Source organism: Balaenoptera physalus (assembly GCF_965194825.1).
Source record: "Balaenoptera physalus genome assembly, chromosome: 8".
NCBI classification, from domain to species: domain Eukaryota; kingdom Metazoa; phylum Chordata; class Mammalia; order Artiodactyla; family Balaenopteridae; genus Balaenoptera; species Balaenoptera physalus.
In genome coordinates, this window is record NC_138887.1 from 90,170,079 (window position 1) to 90,195,063 (window position 24,985).

Below are 24,985 nucleotides of genomic sequence, written 5' to 3' on the forward strand. Positions count from 1 at the left end.
TAACTTCAAAAGTTTGCTCAGCATAGATGTAAATGAAATCTATGTCTGGAGGAAATGAACAAATCCTACAGGTTATTTAACAAATTTAGAACATCCAAAGGACAACTAGAAAATGCTATCTAAGCATGAAAGATTTAGCAACTGATTCTGTAACTGGATTTCTGGTTTCTTACTCTTTTCACTTGTTCTCTAAGTTTTACCTCTGCCTCAGAGTCAGTATCCTTGATATACACCTCTTGTGGATTTTTCCTTTTTTTGTATGCCAAATCCTTTCCCTGCATCCCTCCTGTCCTATGACTCCAGAGAAAAGTAAAGGCAAATGCCAACACTGGAAAAATGAAGATGTAGGAAGTTCTTGGCAGATCAAGCAATGAGAAGTAATACATTTCCACCAAAAAAAAAAAAAAAAAATTATAGTAAGAGGACAAAGGGAGACAAGATGACAAACATGAGGGTTCTAATTCCCTGTTCTGGGACAAAACCATTTTTGTATATGCAGTGGAGAGTCAGAGAGAAGAAGAAACATAAAAAGAGGGATTTTTGCTCCATTTTCCATTTTATGATGGTGTTGAGTCACCACAGCATATCAGAAATGATGACAGATATTCCAGCAGGCCCCAGGCTCTGCGACTGAGGCCCAGGGTCCACTGGCATTGACCACTGCTGCTGCCCTTGCTGGAGGCAGACCGTGAATCCCATTAGCCACAGACTTGGCAATGGGAGCTAACAGGAAGCTTGGTTCTTAGGTCAAACCAGCTTCAAACGTTCCATACAAATTTGACAGACTTCAGCTAATGGACAAAATTAGACAAAGCCCCTCTACCCTGCAGAAGTGATTTAACAAATATAATCAGTTAGGCTGTTAACCAGTAGAGAATTAACTAGTGCAACGAGAACAGGTATGGCCTGTGTTAATAGCCACAAACTGGGATGACTGCCTGGCTCATAGTAATTTCTGGAGCCATGTTTGTAAATCACCCCCTCCCCATTCTAATAATATACTATCCCTTCCATCTCTCCCTACAGCCACAAAAGTGAATACCTGACTAGTGAAAACTGATCATAGCATCACCATCACCTTAATGACCAGGCCAAGGGATCACATGCCGTGGAGCAACTAAGCTCGTGCTCCACAACTACTGAGCCTGCGCTCTAGAACCCGCGAGCCACAACTACTGAAGCCCGTGCACCCAGAGCCCGTGCTCCGGAACAAGAGAATCCACTGCAATGAGAAGTCCCCGCACCGCAAGGAAGAGTGGCCCCCGCTCACCGCAGCTACAAAAAGCCTGCACGCAGCAACGAAGACCCAACACAGACAAAAATAAAATAAATAAAATAAAATAAAAAAAAAAGGCTGGGATCCCAAATGTGATCCCAGCAAATCTTTATCTGGAATTTTTCACACTAGAGCCAAATAACATAAGCCCCCATTTTCCTAGGTGACAAGTTGTGAGGATGCAGGCCTAAAGGGAATGAAGCCCACACCGTGTGCTACAAGGAGGAGCTGGTCTGAGAACAAAGACAATATGCAGAGAAAAGCACAGATGAGAAATAGACACTTCTTAACCGTATTTGAAGTTTCCTAACGGTATTCAAAGTCCTGGTTCCAGTCACCCCTGATATCTGCTATCCTTCCTAGTAATAGGGGTCAACGAATTCTCTTTGTGACTTAATCTACTTCCAACTGGGTTGTTCTTACTGAACATCATCTGAGTCTTCACTAATAAAGCTAGTGAGAAAGTGGGTAAACCCCAACCAGATGGACAAATAATAACTGCCAACACTGTAATGGTCATAGAACAATAACATTTTTTCTAATTGTGCAATTTTGAGCTAATTTCTTAAAATCTTTGAGCTTCAGTATATTATCTGGAAAACAGGGCTTACAGCTACTCTACTGGATTATTGAAAAATTAAGAATAATGTTGTAAAGTATTAGCATAATGGCTTTCCATGGCACTTCTTAAAAAGTGCTAAAATTTTATTTTTCTGAAAGTGAGGATGTGAGGATAATGATGAAGATGACCCTGAAAAGATAAAGATTACAGGACTCAGAATCTTATGTGATTTTTCTATTAAAAGCATGCCTGATCAAACATATTTTAGTAAAGAAAGTTACAGGAACTGAAAAGAAAAATGTAACATAGTCAGAGATAATTATAAACAAAACATCTCCATTACCTTAAGAAGCAATGATTTTAAAAGCTTAATTTGCAACAAATAAGCATTCATGGTCAAAAGTTTACTAGAGGTTAATGAAATAGTCTTACTTTTAAGAATAGGTTTAATATAAAAACAAGCAAATGTGATTGATATAACTATTCCCTGAGAATGGATATAACAATACTTTTAGGCCCAACCCAAATGCCTCCATAATAATCAAGCCTTCCATGACTTCAGCAAACCTATGTACAATTACTAGACACCATACCTATGGTATTTAGTCTTTCTTTCATTGTATTGATATTTATTTATTTACCTTCTACATTATAAAACCTACATAGCAAGGTCTCTCTTTTTCATATTTGTACCCTATAATTATAGCTCAAGAACTTGGTCAAAAGTAGCTGCTCAAAGTATTAAATTAAACTGAACTCTAGAAGTTTACTGGGAGTCAGAAGAAATGGTTTCCTATCTTGCCTCTGTCATTCACTCAGTGTGTTCCCTTAAAAAAGTCAATAGCCTTACAGTCATATACTCACTGCAGTAGACTTCAAAGTTAGGTACTCTAACCTCCTATTCCAGTGCAAAAATCCCCTCTAAAATACATTTGCTCGAAATTGAGTTATTTGTAGTGAGGTGGATGGACCTAGAGTCTGTCATACAGAGTGAAGTAAGTCAGAAAGAGAAAAACAAATACCGTATGCTAACACATATATATGGAATCTAAAATAAAAAATAAAAAAAAGGTTCTGAAGAACCTAGGGACAGGACAGGAATAAAGACACAGACATAGAGAATGAACTTGAGGACACAGGGAGGGGGAAGGGTAAGCTGGGACGAAGTGAGAGAGTGGCATGGACATATATACACTACCAAATGTAAAATGGATAGCTAGAGGGAAGCAGCCACGTAGCACAGGGAGATCAGCTCAGTGCTTTGTGACCACCTAGAGGGGTGGGATAAGGAGGGTGGGAGGGAGACGCAAGAAGGAGGAGATATGGGGATATATGTATATGTATAGCTGACTCACTTTGTTATAAAGCAGAAACTAACACACCATTGTAAAGCAATTATACTCCAATAAAAAATAAAATAAAATAAAACACGTTTGCACACTCAGATAGACCCTCTACAAAAAAGTAATCTTCAATGAAGTTCATAACCACTTTTTGGCATAATTATTATCTCTCACGTTGAACAACTCAACAAAGCAATGCTTTAAAAGACCCATTATCACAGAGTCAGCGAGAGATCCAGAATTCCAACTCAAAGATGGCATCCTTTCTTTACACTCTAGCACTTACTTGTGTTTTAAAGTCTTAGAATGACTTTAGAAAGCTTATCATTCTTAATAATCTTCCTACTTACATGGCACACCTCACTGATTGGTTTAGATAGTCAAATGAGATGATATGAAACTTCTCTGTATAGTATAAAATGCCATATTATTATCTTAATGATGATGTTGATTATAATGATGATGATAGGAAAGAGAAAATTATGTACTTTGGAGGTTTTGTTGCTCTAATATTTACATGCTGTTAAATGAACCACTTGCTGGGTATTGAGAGGAATTTCTGGATTTATATCCTTACTTTGTCTTCAACTTTTGAGTACAGTTAAAATGTATGAATTAAAAAGTAGGTGATTACCCACTATATTTACTTAGAAATTATGGCTATTATGTAAACAGATATGTACCTTGGAAAAGGATGGTAACTGACTTGAAGAAATTTCTGGTCTTACTGGGAAAAGTCTCTGAAACATTGGTTTGTATGAAAATTGCATGTGGAATTGTGTGTGCTGGGTCCTGGCTTCCTGGCTGAGTTGAAGTCTCCTCTCCTTTTCTCCTAATTGTTCTTTCAGTTTAAATTGGAATCCGATTAAAGCTTGTAACATATTTTTCTTCTTTTCTTTTCACTATTAATGATTTGAAAAAAAAGAAGCGCTCCAAAAAACACGCAAAAAATTATTTTCTTTTATCACCTGAGATTACATATTGTAAAATAATCTAGTAAATGACAGGGGAAGCATCTGAAATAGAAAAACAAATTCATTCTTTAATGGTTATGGTTCACCCATAATACAGTTCTTAATGTTCAAGTTAAAAAAAAAAAAGATGAGAAGAAACAGTTGGCATTCAGCTAACAATTGTGTTTGGAGATTTGTGCCTGACTTTGTTATTCTGAGCAAAGCCAGGTACCAGTCTCTTGGGATTATGTACAAAGGCAAGAAAAAAAGTGGACATGTACAAACCTCAAAGGTGACTGCTGGGTTAATAAAACAGCCTGTTTTCTGTTCACCCACTCTTGCTCTCAGTGTGCAAGTATATTAAAATATGTCAAAAGGAAAACCATTTGCTGTGCAAAAATAATTCAACTACAAGTCACAATTTCCAGCTGCAGGAGTGCCTCAGTGCATTTAAGTGCACTAACAAGTGACCCATACATCTCCCTGGATGAAAGTTGTATCCTCATTAAAGGAGAAACAAACACAAAATAGGAACAACTGTCACATAGAAAAACAGACCACAATAGATGCCGCATTTCCCTCAGTATGTTTCTGACTTGAGCTATCACAGACTGAAGAGCAGTGCTGTCCTAGAAGTCACCTCGTAAAAAGCTATGAAAGTAAAACGAGGAAGCTGCTAGAGTAACTGAATGTGTATCTGGAAAAACATTTTTTATTTCTAGTCTCTATAAAATCTCTCGCCACATAAGACATTGTAATAATGTGAAGTGGCTGGATTAAACAAACGTAGCCCAGGGAATTTAGAATTAATGCTCTAACATATCTTTAAATAACCCCTCTTAGATAAAGTCTGGTTTAAGCATTCACAAGATATCATACCAACCTTTGCTTTTCTGATTTTTCTCTAGAGAACTATATCATTAATATGAATCTGCAAAAAAAAAAAAAAAAAGAGGTTAATGTTGTTCAACTCTAATAATACTGTTCTTATTTGATTAGTATGTTGCATATTACTGTAAGGCAAAAATAAACATTGGATGCTCAGTGTGATAGCACCAGTCCTCAGCACAGCAGGATATATTTTTTAAAAGCATATGCCTTCAAAAAGCAGATAATAATCTGGAACAATAAGGGAACAATATTGCAGAAAATGTAACTAATTACAAAACGTGGTACCAACAATTATTTCAAAGCTGGGTAAGGCTCTCCTCTTGTATACAGGGACATCTTTGCTCAACAATTTTCGTAGCAGTTACCGGATATTATTGCAATTGCCTATTTACTCTGCTGTGATTCTCATACTAGAATGCAAGCTCTTCGAAGGCAAGATTTCTTATGTCACTTTTTTATGTTTTAAGAACCCCCATCTCACACAGCCCCTGGCACGTAATAGTAATTGAATAATTATTAATTCGTTGGGTGGTTAACTTATTAAATACAGTTGTGCGGTTGACAATTTGTGTCCCCTTTTGAACTACCAACCCTTTCCTGGAAGACAGCAGAAGAATTGTGAAGGGAAGGTGGATCTAGGAAGACATCAACAATTTCTGTGAAAACTTACAGTCCAGAAACAATGGATATACATATAGAAGAGCAGAACTACTCAACTCTGAACTATGCTTTAAACTCGAATATACAGAGCCATTATTAAAATGAAATTGAAGCCCAGTATAGGAGGAAAGATAATAAGGGGTCAGCAAACCAATCTAAATAAATTAAACTGTCCAGGCCCAGAACAACTATGTAAGCTTAGAACAAGGAAAGTATGTGAGGAACCCAAGTTAATGATAAGAATAACTTATTAAAAATGGGAAATGATACATTCGGATACCAAGAACTAGTGAGCTTGATTTTTAGCCCCTGTGAAATTCAAAGCAGATTATTAAACATATAGTCTAGGAAGTCATGAAAAATAAAGAGGAATTCACTAGGAGAATTTAGTATTGCATAAAGTCAAAAGAGTATTGTATGAAAACAAAAGTTCTAGGTTCATGTTCTATATGTGTACCCCGGTTACTTTAGTGATTTCTCTTTTTTTCTTATTTGTTGTGGGATAAATTGTGTCCCCCTCAAAAATCTGTTGAAGTCCTCACTTCTGGTACCTGTAAATATGACCTTATTTTGAAACACTGTCTTTGCAGATGTAATTAAGTTGCAAGTTAAGATAAAGTCATACTGGAGGAGGGTGAGCCCTTAGTCTACATGTCTGGTGACCTGAAAGGAAGAGGAGAAGAGACACGAAGAAGACAGACACACCCAGAAGAACACCATGTGATGATGGAGGCAGAGACTGGAATTGTGCCAGGAGAGAAGCATGGAAATCTCCCTCTGGACTCCCAGGAAGGAAACACTCCTGCTGACACCTTGATTTTGGACTTCTGGTCTCCAGAACTGTGAGAGAATAAATTTCTATTGTTTTAAGTGACCAAGTTTTTGGTAATTTGTTATGACAGCCCTACTAAACTAATATACCCTTCTATAAAATGAAATTAGTGATATATCTTCCTAAGGTGATTGTCAGGAAGACATCAGCAATTCTTAATTTCAGCAAAACATTTCACAAAGTTTCTTGTAATGCATTTACTAATAAAATCAATCTATGTGAGTTCAATTATGAGTTAGGTTCAAAGTTGTTAAAACTGTCATTCCCAATGAGAGCTGATTAATAACTCAACATAAATCTAATTTTTTCCAAAAAATTCACTTATTGATACTTTGAAAATAGCTCTCAGGCCTTGGATGTCTATATTTTAGGGCTCTTGGAGACAAATGGACAGAAGTTGGGAAACTGATCTTGAGTAACATTTGTAATGGTGGACACAGGACCTTCATTCACCTGTTACTTTTAACACATTTAACAAGATTTAGAGAAATACACAGAATGGATGCTACTCAAATATAAGGAAAAAGATAAGTCGGAGAAATAACACTCACTGAAAGACAAACAACATTTAAAAATAAAATTATTATTATTATCTTAATAATTATTTATTATTATAACAGCATAATTTAGTAATCACTATTATTAACAATTTAATAATTTAAACCACTAACAGTACTCCTAGCAGTACTTGATACATAATAGATACTCAATAAACTACTACTATTATTAATAGCGTTATAGCCTAGAATAATGGGTCAATCTCACTTAGGTGGAAAATACACAATATTTCATTTGGGTTCAAAATTATAAAAGTATGTGAAGTGGGAAATATCCAGGTTCATCATAAATTCATATAAAATAGATTTGGACATTTCAGCTGACCAAAGTCTCAATCTGTCCAGTGTTTTTATGGCCTCTAAAACAAAAACAAAATGAAACAAACAACAAAGGTGAAAACTTGGGGTGAATTAATAGGTGTACGTAAGCCTGTGATAATTTGCAGAAGGGGGAGGTTTTTCTAAAAGCAGCAATTCTCCTCTTTACATTTGACAACAGCATACATGGTTTAGAAAGAAGAGAGAGTTCCAAAGGAGATGGAGGGTTTCTGCACATTCCCAGCTAAATTACAGGAAGACAAAAAGAGGTAGGCTCCCAAGGCATGCAAATCAGTGTCACAGGAAGATCTGGGTGAAGGCCGGATTGCTTCAGTTGAAGCAACTGAAACAATTGAAGCTTCATAATAGCAGCATCCAAGAAATGCAACAGCTTTAAGAAATACCAGAGTCTCCCTCAGCTAAGACCAAAGGGTGCAAAGAATGACCACAGGCATTTGAGGGGCTAAAAGAAAGACACCAGTTAGGAAGAGAATTTGGAGCATATCACTCCCAAATATCCAAAGGAGACACCAAAAGTAAGGAGGGAGGGAAGACATTTGCCAGAGAATGAAGACAAAGGCATGAGAAGAGAAGCTCACACTGTCATGAGTTTTGGTTATACCCAAGAAAAGGAGACAAAGAAGGGTAGGTCTAATATTGTTAGTGTGGCTTTTTGTTAATAAACCTCTATCTCAAGGCTTTTAGGAATATTACATGCAATGGGGAACCTTCTGTATGTAAAATGTATTTTCTTAGACGTTGACTAGAACACAGTGCCTATGATACTGATCACAGAAAGTAACTCGGGTTCTTTATACTTGAGTTCTTTCTATGCCAGGCTTCAGACAGTTTTGATTACTATTTCCTATGGATGCTGTAAAATAATTACCAAAACTTTGGTGGCTTAAAAAACACAATTTTAATTTTTTTCTCTTATAGGACAGACACTGAAATCAGTTTCCCTGGGCTAAAGTCAAGGTGTCAGCAGTGCTGGTTCCTTCTGGAGGCTCTGGAGGAGAATCCATTTCCTTCCTTTATTCAGATTCTAGAGGTTGCCTGTATTCCTTAGCTTGTGCCTCCTTCCTCCATCCTTAAAGTGGGGCACTCCAATCTCTGCTTCTGTGGTCACATGTCCTTCTCCCTGACTCTGACTTCTGCATCCCTCTTATAAGTACTGTGGTGATTACATTGGGCTCACCCTGATAATCCAGGATGATATCTCTGTCTTAAGATACTTAACCACATCTGCGAGGTCCATGAAAGCATAAGCTAGTTTTGCTTGTTTCACACTTATAATGCTTTTTATTGGCCAGCTGCTTTCCTAAATGCTTTACATTATTAACACATTTAATCTTTATGATAGCCCTAGGAGGTAGGAATCATTATAATCCCCATTTCACTGGTGAGAAAACTGAGGTACAGAAAGGATAAGTTACTCACAGATGGTTTGGTGGTTGTTTAGAGGCAGTATGAATCCAAATAATACCTCTTAGCTGGGTGGCCTTGATACAGTGTTTTCTCTGGGAAAACCCTATTTTATATAGTTGTTATAAGGATTAAATAAAATAATGTATACAAAATAGTTAGCACAGTTGTTCATTCAAAATGTACTCATTACATGGTAAATGATAAAATAAATAAATATATCAGAAGCATTGGCCAAAATAAAAACCAACCCAAAACAGGAAAAGAAGAATAAGCGTGGTTAAGGATTGGAAATGCTATGATCTGGACAATGATAGTTTAGCTTGGAGAAGAAAAGAATTATGGGGACATGATAGCTGTCTTGAAACATGTGATGAGCTTTCATGTGAAAGGGGAAGTAGATTTATTTTAATGTTCCTCCATAAAACCAAACTAAAACCTAAAGGTAGAAATTACAGGGTGATAAAATCTGGCTCAAAAAAAGTGAAAGGGACTTCCCTGGCGGTCCAATGGTTGGGACTTCACCTTCCAATGCAGGGGCCAAAAAAACAAAACACAAAACAGAAGCAATATTGTAACAAATTCAATAAAGACTTTAAAAATGGTCCACATCAAAAAAAAAAAATCTTAAAAAAAAAGAGAAAGATCTAATAATTAGAGCGATCCACCAATGGAAAAGTCTGCCTCAGAATTTTGTAAGCTTTTAGTCCGTTGGAATGTTCAAGCACAAGCTAAGTGACTTTCTGTAGTATATAAAATATGGAAAGAATTTCAACAATGAGAAGGACATTAGAATACATTCATGCATTTATTCAGCAAATATTTACTGAACATCTTCTGTGTGAACCGCCTGTAAGGCCCCTTACAACTCTGAAAATAATAGAATCTCCTATTCTATGAATGAACAAATAAGAACACATGTTACAAAAATAGATATAATTTCAGGCTGATTCTCTTTGGATTTACTGATTCTTCAGCTCCCAGGCTCTCTGGTTGGTCTGATGTGATCTGCAGTAAGCCTTTATTTTCACAATCACTTATCACTAGTCACAGGGAGACTTTTTCTGCACTAAAGAGTCAGTTTTTAATAAGAAGAATCACTTATTTTGCATTCTGATAGCAGGGGCTTTTCTTAAAAGGAGAGAAGAGAATTTTATTTCACATTAGTTGCTTTACTTTTCCTTTCAGCCTAGGCAAACAAATATAATAATAATCAACCTCTTTTAATCCAAAGAAGGGGAAAAGATGGGACCCTTCTCATTTGATCTGAAGCATAAGCCACTTTGGAACAGTCTGTGCTTTGCCACTGTCTCCAGCAAAGATATGCAGAGACTTTACTCACTCTCGTGGACCCACAAATAAATTAATTATGGTAAAAATCTATTAAGTCTGATTTGTCCTGGGAATTATTAAGAAGCTGTCTACCTACCTCTCACCTAATCTCTCTGGCTAAGGGAGATTGCTTTTGGAGAATGACCTGAATTACACAGGTAATCCAAGAAAGTCTCCAGCCACTGAGCAGAATGCGCCCAGTGTCTACACCACGCATATGACACTTCATCACACAGCACCCACTAGCATTTATTATACAGCTGTTAGTATGTGTCAGAATTGACCAGATAATTGGATAGCCCTCTATTTGATTTTTGCTGCTTATAATATTTTCTTTGCAGAAGACACAAAGCAGGAATAATAATAACCCTAATACAAGTGGACCTTGAATGAGCTCTTACTATGTGATGGTCACATCATATGAACCATCATAGGCAATCCTTTCAACACCCTGTTGAGCAGGTATCACCTTTATCCTTGTCTAATGAATGTGATGAGGTCAAGATTAAAATGCAAAGGGACATGCTCTTGAGCTCCCATTGACTGATAAACCACAACATTTAACCACCTCCCTAACAAAGATAAATAAGTTAGCAGAAATATTTAAAAAGTAATTACAAGTCTGTATTTAGATATCTTTTACAAAAAAAAAAAACAGTGTGACTAATTTAAATATGAAAACCACTGTCAGCCCCCATGGGCTAGCGACGTCACTGAGTTATTAAATATCATGCAAGAGCCAGTATAGGTAAGAACATTTTAAAAATACGGTCAATTTTCTTCTCTTCCCCTTCAAAATGCCTCAAGTCACTCGTATACATTATGGACCTCACTGGCCTGAAAATTCTCAGTTGAGGGAAAAAGAAATCCAAAATCCTTGAATTATAAGAGCACTAAAAAAATCTAAAATGAAAACTATTTTGTCCATTTAACACCAAAAGATCAACTGATTTTTAGTTTTTACTTGGAGTTGGCCTTTATTTAACCCATGGCATGCCAAAGTTATGGCCTGAAGCAATTTTTTCAGTGAATGCCTTGACTTGGGACAAGAATAGACATCTCTGCCTCTGAATCATTGTTTCATACCACTGCTGATGGTCAGTCTAACAAAGAAAAAACATTCCTCAACATATAAAGAACACTAAAACTTTCTGTTCAATTATGTATTTCCTCCATTTCAAATACATTCAGAACTGTAAAATATTTGCAAATTCCAAAATAATCTGCATTATTCAGAGTTATTAAGCTCTTCACTAAAATGTTTGTGCTCAATTATACATTAAAAATAAACAACTGACTGTGTCTGCATTTTTAAAAAGTTACAACAGTTTCTTTTGATCAATTGGCTGCCTGCTGGCATCGTTTCCTTATGGAGAAATTAATTTCAAGGCATTCTGGTGCCTCTTTTACCCCCTAGATAAGTCCCACACCTATACACAATTGTTCAGGTCTATCCCATTATTTTGAAAGTAATAAATGAGGTATATTTAAAGGATTTAGACATGATTAGTATAGTCTAACAGTCCTTCTCTAACAAAAACAAATGTAATAGTTGCATATTATGAAAGACTACAATACCAAAGAGAAAAGTTCAAAAGTACAGTAGGAGGTATCTAATTTAGGGATTAAGAGTTTGTGGCGATAAGGACTGTGAGGCACCTCTGTGAGTTACCCAAGGGAGAATGCAGATTCTCTGGAGGTTTTTAATGATATAAACAGCTATATTTCTGAGCTGGCATAAATAAGATCCTGGTTACGGGTAGGCAGCATAATAAAATAACATAACAGTGTAGGAGAGGTAGATATAATCTGGCTCAAGGATGTCTAGAAGAAACTGTTCAACAGCAACTATGTTTATACGAACATAATTTAATAATAGCACAAGTCTTCTATTGTGTATCATCTCACATATTTTTATTTCCTGGGCAGAATTAATCTTTAGAAATTCACACACAAAAAATATCAATATCACCATACATTGAAAATTTGCTAAGCAGTTTGTATCTACTACCTCCTTCAACAGTTTCAATAAGCCTATTTATTAATGCTCTTTATTGTTATCAAATGGAGAAACTGAAAACAATCACAAGTAATTTGTCCCATGCTACATATTTAGTAAGTTGAATATTAAATTCATATCAGTTTGACTTCAAAATATATGTTTCCAAACTCCTGTATTATACAGCAAAATAGTCTTAGCAATACTTGAGAAAAACACGAATCCACCCACTGCAGTAGGTCAGGAAAGAGAAATGAGTTAAGACTACTGAAAGGATACAAGATTATTATTTGTAAATGATACAAATAGCTATATAGAAAACCTAAGAAAAACCAACAACAATCACAAAAATTGTAAATAACAAGAGTTTAAATACAATAAATTTTTAAAAACCTTAATTACGTGCACAAACTTATGAATACACTTTGAAACCCACTGAATTGAACACTTTAAGAGAATGAATTTTATAGTACGTAAATTGTATCTCAATAAAAGTTAAAAAATAAATGATTATACTACCAGTTAATATGAGAGAAAGCAGGTGAAATAAGGACTATTCATTGATGGTATAAATGTAAATTAGAACTTTTTTTCTAGAGAGTAATTAAGCTTTGTTTATCAAAAGTCTAGTTATTATAGCGCGATGAAGAGTGGCCCCCACTCGCCGCAACTAGAGAAAGCCCTCGTGCAGAAACGAAGACCCAACACAGCCAAAAATAAAATAAAATTAATTAATTAATTTAAAAAAAAAAGTCTAGTTATTATAAATAAATAAATGTCTAAAAATGCATTCTAGGAAACTAATTGGAGATGAACCATTAGATATATACACAATAATATTCATAATAATATTCATTCAATAATACTCATTGTTTATAACAGGTCCCCCCGAAAAGAATTAAAACAATGGAAGCTATACAAATCCAGGAACTTCTAAATTTACTTCAATATATCCATAAAAAATCATGTTTCAGAATAATTACATTGAAAATGCTCACAATGTTAAGTGAAAATGGCAAGATACAAATAAAATAAAGGTTAAAAAGAAATTAGAGCTATAATAAATGGTATGAGAGAAGAGGATTTTTTGCAAAAATATATTGGACAAGATAAAAGAAGCTGATGTAAAGGCACAGTTGGGTCTAGGAATGAATTAGTTCATTTGCTGGTGGGGAATAGGTTGTCACCGGCGTAACAGAGGGTCAAGGAATTGTAGCTTGTTCTGTGTATAACCTCTAAATGTTAGGGAAAGAGATGGGATTGCTGCTCTGCATCACTTTCCTTCAGATACACCAAGCCTACTCTCCCCATGGAGCCTTTGCAAAGGCTGTTTTCTCTTCCTGGAAATTTCTTCTCCTAGATTTTAACTTGGCTGGCTCCTGATGCACATTCCACATACATGTTGCCACTTAAAAGTCATTTAGTAAACTGTAAGGTCTTTCCTGCCCACCTAAAGCAGCATGGTCATCACCTGGGAATTTGTTGGGAAGTCAGAATTTCATGCTCTACCCAAGACCTACTGAATTCAAATCTGTAGTTTAATATCATCCCTAGGTGATTCTCGTGCACACTAAAATTTGAGAAGCACTGATTTTATAGTCTATGATAGAGACCCCATACCAATTTCCTTCATCATTTTCTTCATAGCTCTTATTCATCTCTAAAATTCTCTCTCCTTCCTACATGTAGTTCCATTAGGACAAAAACCTTTTTGTCTTTTTGCCTGTACCCTTAGTTCTTAAAATCATTCTTGATGTGCAGTTGGAACACAGTGAATATTTGTTGAATGAAAGCATAGGATGGGGAGAGGGATACCTCAGTGATTTTCATTGAAGAAATATACTATTTCATGTTTCCTTAATTATCTAAGTTACTCTGTCTTTCAAACCTTCCTATTGTATACGGAGACAAAAGCTAATGGATAAATATTCCAGTCCAAGACATCATGTGAAAATAATATTTGTTGGTGCATAATAAATCCTATCTGATAACTTTCTGAAGAATAACCAATATTAGCATGTATAAAATAAAAGGAGGTTTCTAAAAATTAAAACTAGAATTACCATATGACCCAGCAATTCCACTCCTAGGTAAATACTCAAAAGAACTGAAAACAGCTGTTCAAACAAAAATTTGGATATGAATGTTAATAACAGCATTGCTCATAATAGCCAAAAAGTGGAAACAATCCAAAAGCCCATCAATGGATGAATGGACAAGCAAAATGTGTTTTATACATACAATGGAATATTATTCAGCCATAAAAGAGAATGAAGTACTGACACATGTTACAACGTGGATGAACTTTGAAAATATTAAGTGAAAGAAGCCAGACACAAAAAAGACACATATTGCTTGATTCCATTTATATGAAATGTCCAGAAGAGGCAAATCCATAGAGAGAAAAAGCAGATTAGTAGTTGTCAGAGGCTAGAGAGAAGGAGGAATGGGGAACCTGCTTAATGGGTATGGGGTTTCTTTTGGGGGTGACAAAAATGTTTTGGAATTAGATAGTGGTGATGGTTGCACATTATTGTGAATGTACTGTAAGTCACTGAATTGTACAGTTTAAAATGGTTAAAATAGTGAATTTTATGTTATAGGAATTTTATAAATAAATAAAAGTAAATTACTATTTTAAAATGTAGTGTAGCATAAATGTATTGACTTGCTACCAAGAAACTTTGTGCTACAGACTCACTTATTTCAGGGGTCAGAGTTCCAAATGATTAATATTATGTGATGATTACCTCTGCCAGACAGAGATAAAGCAGGGAAATAAGGTAAAAGAAATGAGTCTGGGATTTGCCTAAGCCAGGACTCAGATTTCTTTGATTCTTGGCTAAAAGCCCTGATTGGCCCAAAAGGTCAAATGGAAAGGAAAAAGCAGTCAAGAATAAATCAGTAAAATAAAAAATTCATTTAAATTTAGCTATTGGGAGGAAAGGAAATAACCTTCCTTTCTTCTACTAAAGAGAAAATTGACAACCTAATTTTCAGAACAGGTAACAGATGTATGGCTATAGCAAGGTGCCCAGAATTTCTTCTCTACTGGGAAATGTTGGAAATAAATTTAGGAGGAGCCTTCAGACTTACTGAAGCCACTGAAGTTGTAATTGTTGTTACAATTGCTAGGGTTTATTAAAGATCATCAGGAAGCTTGGCATTAAAAAAGTGTTTAGATAGATAAGACCCCTGTTTGCACTTTAAGCCTTTACTGTTAATTACATATTGCTGTGACTAAGCACTTCAAAAGTGACTTTTATGAACTGTGCTATTATTTAATTTAATAATAACTTCGAATAAAGTCACAGGTTAACAAAAGTTCATTAGTAAGTTAAATGTTTGGAGCTCAGAAAGCATTTCCCCGCAGATCAATGTTAGCCATGGTTGTTGAGCTGTACATCCATGGGGTACAAAGGAACAGGTAATCGATACACACCTGCACCAACAATACTAAAGAGTGCAACATACATGTAAAAAGATTTTCATGGAAACATTCATTCAGCATTCTGGGACCAAGACCACCTCTTCCCTCCACTGCATTACTGATGCTTATTCATTCATTCATCATTCTGTCACTCATTTAACAAGCACTGGTAGTGCCTGCTATGTGCCAGGCCCCTTGACAAGTTGTCTCCCTTTCCATCTGCCAGGTAGCAGACTTTCTTCAACTTGGAGTAAGTACCTTGTGGCCTAGCTTATAAACTCCATCATGGTGGGGGTCCCTCTAGGGGCAAAGATGAGACTCTAGGGTAAGTTGGCATAATGAGGGTTGGCAATCAGTAAAACAAGGTGATGGCATAGGAACCATCCACCAACCACGCCGTCTATGCCCTTGTCCCCATTCACCACACCGTGGCCACATTGGCTTTACAGTAGGAAAGCCCTAGGAGATGATACCAATAAAGGCCAGTATGATAAAGGATGCTTTTTACTGTTTCACTCTCCCATACAGCAGTGATCAGGAGTGGGAAATGCCGGGAATAGTGTTAAAGCCAAGCAGGTATGAGGACTGAGACCTAAATATTTATTTCCTTCCTATCTCCCTTACCTGAGAGCACAGACATAAAAGAATAAAGGAGAAGGAAAATCATTTATAGATGTATATCCATAGGTTTCAATGTTGTACATCGGGAATTGTTTGAAACAAAAATATTGGTTTTCTTGTAACTGTTGAACTCCTATCAAGGAATCACGAGTTACCAACTAACAAAGATCACCACCTAGTGGCCCCAGCAGGATAATTGCACTTGAACAAAGTGCATTGAAATTCAAAAATATTGGGATTTGTTACAAGAATGTAACATAACATTGAAGCGTCTCCTTTTGTCCCTTGGATTCCAACCTCCCGTTTTCCTTTCATACTTGGTCTCTTCTAGTTTATAATTCTAAATAGTCTCTAAACCCTTCTGTTTACAGTTATCTTTATTTTAATCTTTACAATTAGCTGTCTACTTTGTCACATTTTGAGTTCCTCTTCTTTCATTTTATGCCATAAGCCCCTATGAGTCTTACCTGAGGTCAGTTTCCTTAAACATCACTTTTGTCATACCACTTCCCTATTAAAAGCTTGAATGCTTAAGTGGATCCTGTTGTAATCTTTAACAAGCCTGGTCTAACCCACATAACCCCACACTCCACTTAGTAAATGTATTGCCTGTCCCTTAGGCTACTTTCCTCACTGTTGCTTCACAACCTCCAAATCTCAGACACAACCACGCTTTTACCTATCGCTGAGTACTCAGATCCAACTCAAACTCCACCTTTTCTATTAGTTTTCATCTACTACCCCTGCCAAGCTCACTTCTTTCTTCTCTAACTTCCTACATTCATGGTTATTACCACTGAGTTTACTATTTAATTATTTTCTAATTGCTTTATGTGTATTATGTCTGCCAAGAACGTTCCATAGCTTTTTTTTTTTTTTTTTTTTTTTTTTTTGGCTGCGTTGGGTCTTCGTTGGTGTGCACGGGCTTTCTCTAGTTGTGGCGAGCAGGGGCTACTACTCCTCGTTGCAGTGTGTGGGCTTCTCATTGCGGTGGTTTCTCTTGTTGAAGAGCATGGGCTGTAGGTGCGCGGGCTTCAGTAGTTGTGGCAAGTGGGCTCAGTAGTTTTGGCTCTTGGGCTCTAGAGTGCAGGCTTAGTAGTTGTGGCGTACAGGTTTAGTTGCTCCGCGGCATGTGGGATCTTCCCGGAGCAGGGCTCAAACCCACGTCCCCTGAATTGGCAGGCGGATTCTTAACCACTGTGCCACCAGGGAAGTCCTCATTCTGTAACTTAAACATGTCTGTATCTCCCACAAACCTCAGCGTGGTATTAAACATAACATAGAATGCAATAAATAAATGATTTATTTAGAAAGGGATAGAGAAGAATTCCTGTAATTAAAGTGCTTTTGGTGGTCTTGTGGTGGGGAACAAGGGAAGAGGAGGGAGGATAGAATGGGGAAAGATTGACGGAATTATACCCTATGAATTGAAAAATGTTAATTCTATCCTCCTTTATCATGTAAAATTGTAGTGACAAAAAAGTATCCCTCAAAATGCCAGGATACATTTAAACTAATATTTCAAAATATGTAGAACAATTTAATCATGGAAGTTTGCAGTAGAATATAGTTGCTTTGGGTGCAGCCAGTGAGAGGAGCTCACTTCACAGATAAAAAGAGGAGAAACACAGAAGAAAAAGAAATTGTTATTTAAAAGGTAATGAAATGTTAACTTGCATTCTAAGGTAAGACAACGTTTTAATTCTTGGGTAGCAGCAGAAAATCTGCTCCAGGGATATGAATTACAGACAGATTAGGCAGCTGCACACTTGGAAATAACAGGACCAGGAGAAAGTTCTCTGCACTCAAACTCTGGCATACAATTCAACCAACTTCGAATGTCAACAGAAATATTTTACCCCCAAAATGTGAATAATAAAACAAATAAAATATTAAATAATCTACTCAAATGAAGAAGTCTGCAGAATAAGTAATGTGAACTTGAAAAATCTCATTAAGTGACACCAGAATTCTATTTCTAGTGCAACTGCAAGTAGTTTTATAACGAGGCTTCCAGTAAAATAATTAGACTATTTTAAGGGGTAGCAGCTGATTCTATCTTGAGGAGAGAAAGAAAAAAATGCCTCTCCTATGTAAATCTCCCCCTCCCCTATTCTTAAACTGACATTTTCAAAGGGATCGAAAAAGGACAATTACTTATATGCTGTGTATATACTGCTATTTCACCACAAAAGAGTGACACATATGCAAGTCCTTGTGCAAGATACTGTAGAGGGAAACAAAAAATATAAATGCCAGAGACCCTGCCCTCAAGTTTCTTACTGGGGCAAGAAGGCCTATACAATTTAAAATATAACAGATAGTAAAAAATTCCATGGTAACTTTTAAGTAAGTATACCACATATTATGCAGATAGTCTATATTTTCATACCTCAACAAATATTAAAGGCTCACAATTAGCAAGATGTTATATTAGTCATTTGGGAATAAGAAGTAAATCAATTACACAACTGGCCCCCAAAAGCAGTATGTGTAACAAAAAATGTATGGCAGGTACATTAAATAGGGCAAGAGAGTACTTGATAGAAGAGGCAGAATTTGTGATTCATCTTATTGTACAGGTATGGTTTAAATATGCAGGGTTGGGAAGTATTAGAGAAAGCATTCCAGGCAGAGATTTTATCATGTGCAAAGGCACAGATGAATATGAGAACATTAATTTTTTTACTGGGATGTACAGAAAATGTGAAATGAAACATTGAGAAATTATAATGGAAAGCTAGATTGAAACAGGAATATAGAAGACAGTCAATTCCAAGCTTAAGAATTTGGCTTTAATCTAGCAAAGAAGGAGTCTTGAAATTTTGAGCAAGAGAGTGACACAATCACAGTTGTGCTTTAGGGCAATTAATCAGATGACAATGCACGGAATGGCCTTGAGTGTGGAGACATGGGGAATCCATTAAGAGGCTATATTACATTAGTTTAGAGAAGAAGTAAAGTTGGTGGTATATGTAGTGACCAGGACAAAATGGAAGAGAATTCCAAGACATCCTACAGAGATAAAATTAACTGAGACTTGGTTGATCAGATCAAATATGAACCAAGAGAATCATCTCAAAGATAATGCCATTTAGGGAAACTAAGAACAGAAGAGGGGTAAGGTTGGTATCTATGGAGAGTTGATGACTTCATTCAGACATATTTTTCAGCTTGAAGTGCCTTTCAGAATGAAATATCCAGATGGGAATTACAATGTAGGACAATTGAGATCAAAGATTAAAGTTGTAGATTTGGAAAACAACCAGAGTGAGTATAAAAGAACTGAACAAACTGAAATCTCAAACCTTGTACAAAAAGTAGCAAGAAGAGCTAATTTGATACCACAGAAACCTAGTAATGAAAATAGGAAACTCATGAGAAAGGGTGAGTAGAAGCAGTTAGCTCTCCATGTCCCCACTCTACATTTAGTCCTCTTCCAACATGGTAGGAGGTGGGAAATTCATTCTTTAGAGAAGTTAAACCAAGCGTACAAAAGTATTTCCCAATAAGCACATCACAGGAAAAGAACTTAAAGTAAATGAGACAATGTATATGGGGGGGTAAAAGAAAAAAATAAATAAAGCTTGAAATTAGCCTCAGAGTGATAAAAGAATATATTTTATATATTATATATTTATATATTATATGTTTATATTTTTATATATTATATATTTTATAAAATATATATGATATATTATATATTTTATGAAATAAAAATCAGGATGCACTAAAAACAGAAAAAATCAATTTCAACTAACTAAATAAATATAAGAGACTATCCAAAATGCAAAAATAAAAGAGTGATGAATATAGGAGAGGAAAAAAATAAGAATTCTTAATTGTTTACACTAGGTAAACAACTAGGAATTCTAGAAAGAAAAAAGAGGGGTAGGTAAAATGATCAAAGAATTAATAAATTAATTAATAAAGTTCCCTAGAACTGAAGCGCATCAATTTCCAGATTGAAAAGGCCCTCGTGAACCTATCAAAGGAATGACAAAGTCACACTATCAAGAAATTTCAGTGAAAAAGAGTTAGAACTCCAGATGGCCAGATGGAATTGGTATCAGTAACGTAGGAAGCAAGAACACAATGGAGGTATGATTCCTTCAAAATCTGAGGGAAAATGACTTTTGGTCTAGAAATCTTTACCAAGTTAGTTATTAGGCCTAGCTGTCAGGGTCAAAAAAATCTTACAAACACGTGATATCATGAAATTTCATTTCCTTACATACTCTTCTGACCATTACTGAATAATGTACTTTAGCCAATTGTGGAAGTAAACCAAGAAAAAGGAGATTAGGATTCAAAAAATAAAAGCTGGGGCTCCAACCCTAGAGTAATAATTTAGCTAGGTATAAAATTTTACATTATAATTATTTTCCCTCCACTACTCCATTATCTTATGGCCTCTATTGTTGCTGATGAGAAATCTTCAATTATTCTAATTCTCACCCCTTTTAAGGTAATCATTCTTTTCTCTCTACTAGCTTTAAATATTTCTGCTTCATATAAGGTGTTCTGCTGGGTATGTATTTAAGTTGGTTTAACTTCCTGAATATGGGGAATGTGACTTCAAACTAGTATGTTCACAGCTTCAGTTTTATTGGCCTTTTGAATTTTGCTTCAGAGCATGTTTAGTTTGTGTTTTTAAAAAGCTATATATCCTTTTTGAGTTACCTGTTTTTTAGTAGTTCATCTTCTTATCTTTTCCTGTGGTTTCTGGCTTTGGTTTTACATTTAGAAAGGCTTTATAAACCCAAAGACTCTACAAATAGTAAAATAGGTAAAAAAGACTAGTTCAACCAAAAAAAAAAAATGTTATTTAAAGGCAAGTGAGCAAAGAATAATACAGGTATGTGGGTGACTGGGCTTGAGAAGGCAACCTGTATAACGTGGAGTAAGAGTTGTTACTGAGAGATATAAGGGAAACAAGCACAAATTTACATTTTCTTTCTCATATGTTGCCTTTACATTGGCACACCATATTTCACTAAGCATACAGAGAACATCAAATGTAATTTGTGTAGTGAAAGTAATATAATTGATTCCCAAGACTAACCAATAAAGTGGTGAAAGAACAAGATCTAGAACACAACACTCTTTGTATGGTGTTTTTCTTGTTACCTTTGTGGTTCCTAATATTTTTACATTTTTATAATTTCTGAAGCCAATTCTTAACCAAACTGAGAAGAAGAAGAAAGTTATTGTCATTCCCCTATGTACTTTTTCCCTTCAATGGTGGTTGTCTAACACTTTCAACTCCCAGTGTTCTCCTTGCCCTCACACTATGATGTTAATGAGTCAATATTTTTTTCTGCATTCTTGTTTATATCACCATATTCCTACTACCACAAATGCAAGAACACAAACACACACACACACACACATTTGCTTGGCAAATTCCTTTCTGCTCAGTTACAAATTTGAAGCCCTATCCACTAGAAGTCTCCTCAGACTAATAAAGTGTAGGTCAGGGCTGTTATTTTCTTTTGTTAGTTCCCTGTAGTTTCACTAATATTGCCCTATCACAGAATGCTAGTATTTTGTTTTCTTATGCATTCATTAGCTAGACTATGAATTCCATGAGCACTGAAACCTAATCTGTTTCTTTCACTGTTGCCAACTAGTACAGCATGACAGATATGTAAGCAAATGGAAGGAGTTCTATCAAATGCAGAGAGAAGGAAGTGAAATTGATAATATGGTAACCTACAAGAAAAACTAATGCTCTATATTTAAGACTTGGTGAAACTCCAGTGAAGAGACTTATAAGGGACAAGCGGTCAGAATTCTGAGTTTAAAAAATATGTAAACTGTCCAGATAATCATTCCAAATTTATCACACATCGTTGTTTACATTCCTTTCTAAGATACCAAATGATGAAAGAAAAATTAAAAAGTGATGAATCTCTAAACACAAAAGACTAGGACAGGAAACATTAGTCAGTAGCGATTTTATCAAATTTTTAAGAAAGAAACAAAAGGAGGGATTGTAAAAAGTTTTGTTATGAAATGTCTATATATTCTATATTTTAATTTATAGAAAAACCTCATTAATTTAAAAGGAAGTAATGGAAAACCATGCAGAAGCAATAATATATTTGAATTCTAGAATAGAATCATAAATTTCTATGTTATCCATCTAATATTCCACATGTTAGAAGGGGCCTTAGAAGTTGTCCATCTCATATTTCATATAATAAAAGATTTCCACAAAGTGCTTGAAAACTGTCATGCAACCCTAACCCTAACTCTAACCCTAATTGTTGTGATTGGGCAACCTTATTGGTTTCAGACCAATCAAATCTCTATCACTTAACAATCCTTCATAGTTATAATACAACCACCAAGGCTAAGAGAAGTCTTTTGACTTCATGCAGTTATTCATTTTCTCATATAGTATAGTTTATCATAGTATCTCTTCTGAAAAATTCACTTCATAAGAATTATTAAAATGCCAAAAACGGAATATAATACCCCAGACATAAGATGACCAATTTAATTGTGGTGGAAATGTATGTTTCCTTGTTCTGTGTGCCATATCTATTCATATAACCACTATTAGTGTTTTGTAATTTCCTTTTCTCTCTCTCTCTCTCCCCCTCTCCCCCGCTTTCTGTCTCTCTCTCCTGTGACATCATATGGTTGATTTATATTGAAAAGATCAACAAATTGAGATTTTAAAATAACGATGACCTGGGTTTAAATTTGGACTCTACCACTTACTAGCTTAGGTTAGTTAATCTTTCTTTAAATTTCTTTTTTTTTTTTGCCTCATCTTAGAATGAAGTTTCAGAAAAACAGGGGTTTTGCATGTTTTGTTAACTGCTGCATCCCAGCACTTAAAACAGTTATTGGCAGATGTAGGCAGTTAATAATTATTTGTTACATAAATAAATGAGTGAATGAATAAATATATAAAATGAGAATAGTAACTCAGTCACAGGTTTGTATTGAAGAGCAAATAGTTATAGATACAATATATATTTCATAATATAATTTCACACCAGTGATAACTATGACTCCATAGGCCATATTTGCAACCAACTAGTGGACAGCTCCACCTATGTACCACAGGCACATCAGACATAACATTTGTAAAACTGTTCATTTAGAGCTAAACTATGTGTCTCCAGTCCTACTGTCTCTACTCTGTACATTATTTCTCAAAGACGTCCCTTTATCTTTCCTTTTGCCAAGCCTTGCCTAGATCAAAATTTCCCAAAATATATTATGAATACTAATTTAACTATATGACATAACTATATGGCCAAACTTTCCCTTTCCTTTAGTAGAATTTACATCAATGTGTATTAATACAAATGTGTACCCAGTACATTAAGACCCATGATCTCATTTATAGTATTGTCTATGTACAGCAAATTTTTAAAGTAAGTTTATTTGCAACTAATTTTTAAATATGCAATAGATGATAAACAGATATGGCTGTGCTTTCAGACCATCTGTAAGTTGGGTCAATATGCCATCAGTAAGTCATCCAAACCCTCATGCAAATAATTTATAAATATCTTGGAGAGGTTAAAAACAAGAACAGGGCACAAAGATCAGCCACTACAGACTTTTTTCTTGGGTAATATGGATCCACTAATCAAGACTGGTCTGTTAATCAGTTAAAATGAATTAACAATATCATCATTCAGAACATGTATCTTCACTTTGGCCACAAAGATATCATGAAAATATATATGTAGAACAGATTTCTCATTTACCAGTCTAACATTATACCTATTGTAAAAACAAGTGTAATCATGTTATATTATTTTTACTAAATGCAGGTAAAATATTACTTCATAGAAAGAATACTCTAAAATAAATAGAGGGAGGGACTTCCTTGGTGGCGCAGTGGTTAAGAATCCGCCTGCCAATGCCGGGGACACGGGGTCAAGCCCTGGTCCGGGAAGATCTCACATGCAATGGAGCAACTAAGCCCGTGGCGCCACAACTACTGAGCCTGCATGCCACAATTACTGAAGCCCACACGCCTAGAACCTGTGCTCCGCAACAGGAGAAGCCACCGCAATGAGAAGCCCACGCACCGCAGCGAAGAGTAGCCCCCACTCGCCGCAACTAGAGAAAGCCCGTGGGCAGCAACAAAGACCCAATGCAGCCAAAAATAAATAAATAACATAAAATAGAGGGGAAAAGGAATGAGTTTAATTAGCAATATTATTGTTTATATTTAAATATATTTTTCTAGAGAACATGAGAGTACTTGAAAAAATTGTTTCCTCAAGTATTTTGTTTCCTCCAGCTTTTATATCATTTCCACTACCCATAAAGAAGGAGATTTCTAAGCAATAATAAAAATTAGGATGAGACTCTACCCTAGAAGTACTCACTGCCAACGATGATTTGCAATATTTAGTACCCTTGAGATGTTAACACACATTAAATATAAAATGGCTTGAAAAGAGCTTTTTCTACATGGCACAATAAAATGGTAGGATACAGGTACTTAATTATGGTTGCCACTTTCTGCCTTCCTAAAAATGTTCCTTTGAAGTTTTACTCTTGCCTGTAATCATATTAGATCATTATGCTTCACTTTATGCTCCAAAAATCTGTAGAGAGAATTTGATGGAGAGGTGGGAATAGTTACTTTTTTCTTTTTTAATGATAAACTCGTGCTGTTCCCTCTAGATCTAGGTGATGTTCCATCATCACATGCACAGCAGGTGATGGGATATACTACAGAGCAGCTGGCAGCATCGTCTTTAGGAGTTAGTGCCTAAAGTTGACCCATGAGTCCAAAAAAATGT

General features: G+C 35.6%; 1 protein-coding gene across 6 annotated transcripts in view; it reads right to left on the reverse strand.

Moving 5' to 3' along the window:
* Positions 1-24,985, reverse strand: part of TFEC (transcription factor EC) — a 688,992-nt gene that overhangs the window by 172,219 nt on the left and 491,788 nt on the right. For 5 of the 6 annotated variants that reach the window (XM_082472378.1, XM_082472375.1, XM_082472376.1 and 2 more), the window contains one exon: positions 5,018-5,065. The exons of the other annotated variant lie outside the window; for it this stretch is intronic. The gene's annotated coding sequence lies outside the window, so the exon portion shown is untranslated. The remainder of the gene's footprint in view (positions 1-5,017; positions 5,066-24,985) is intronic. 6 annotated transcript variants of the gene reach the window in all.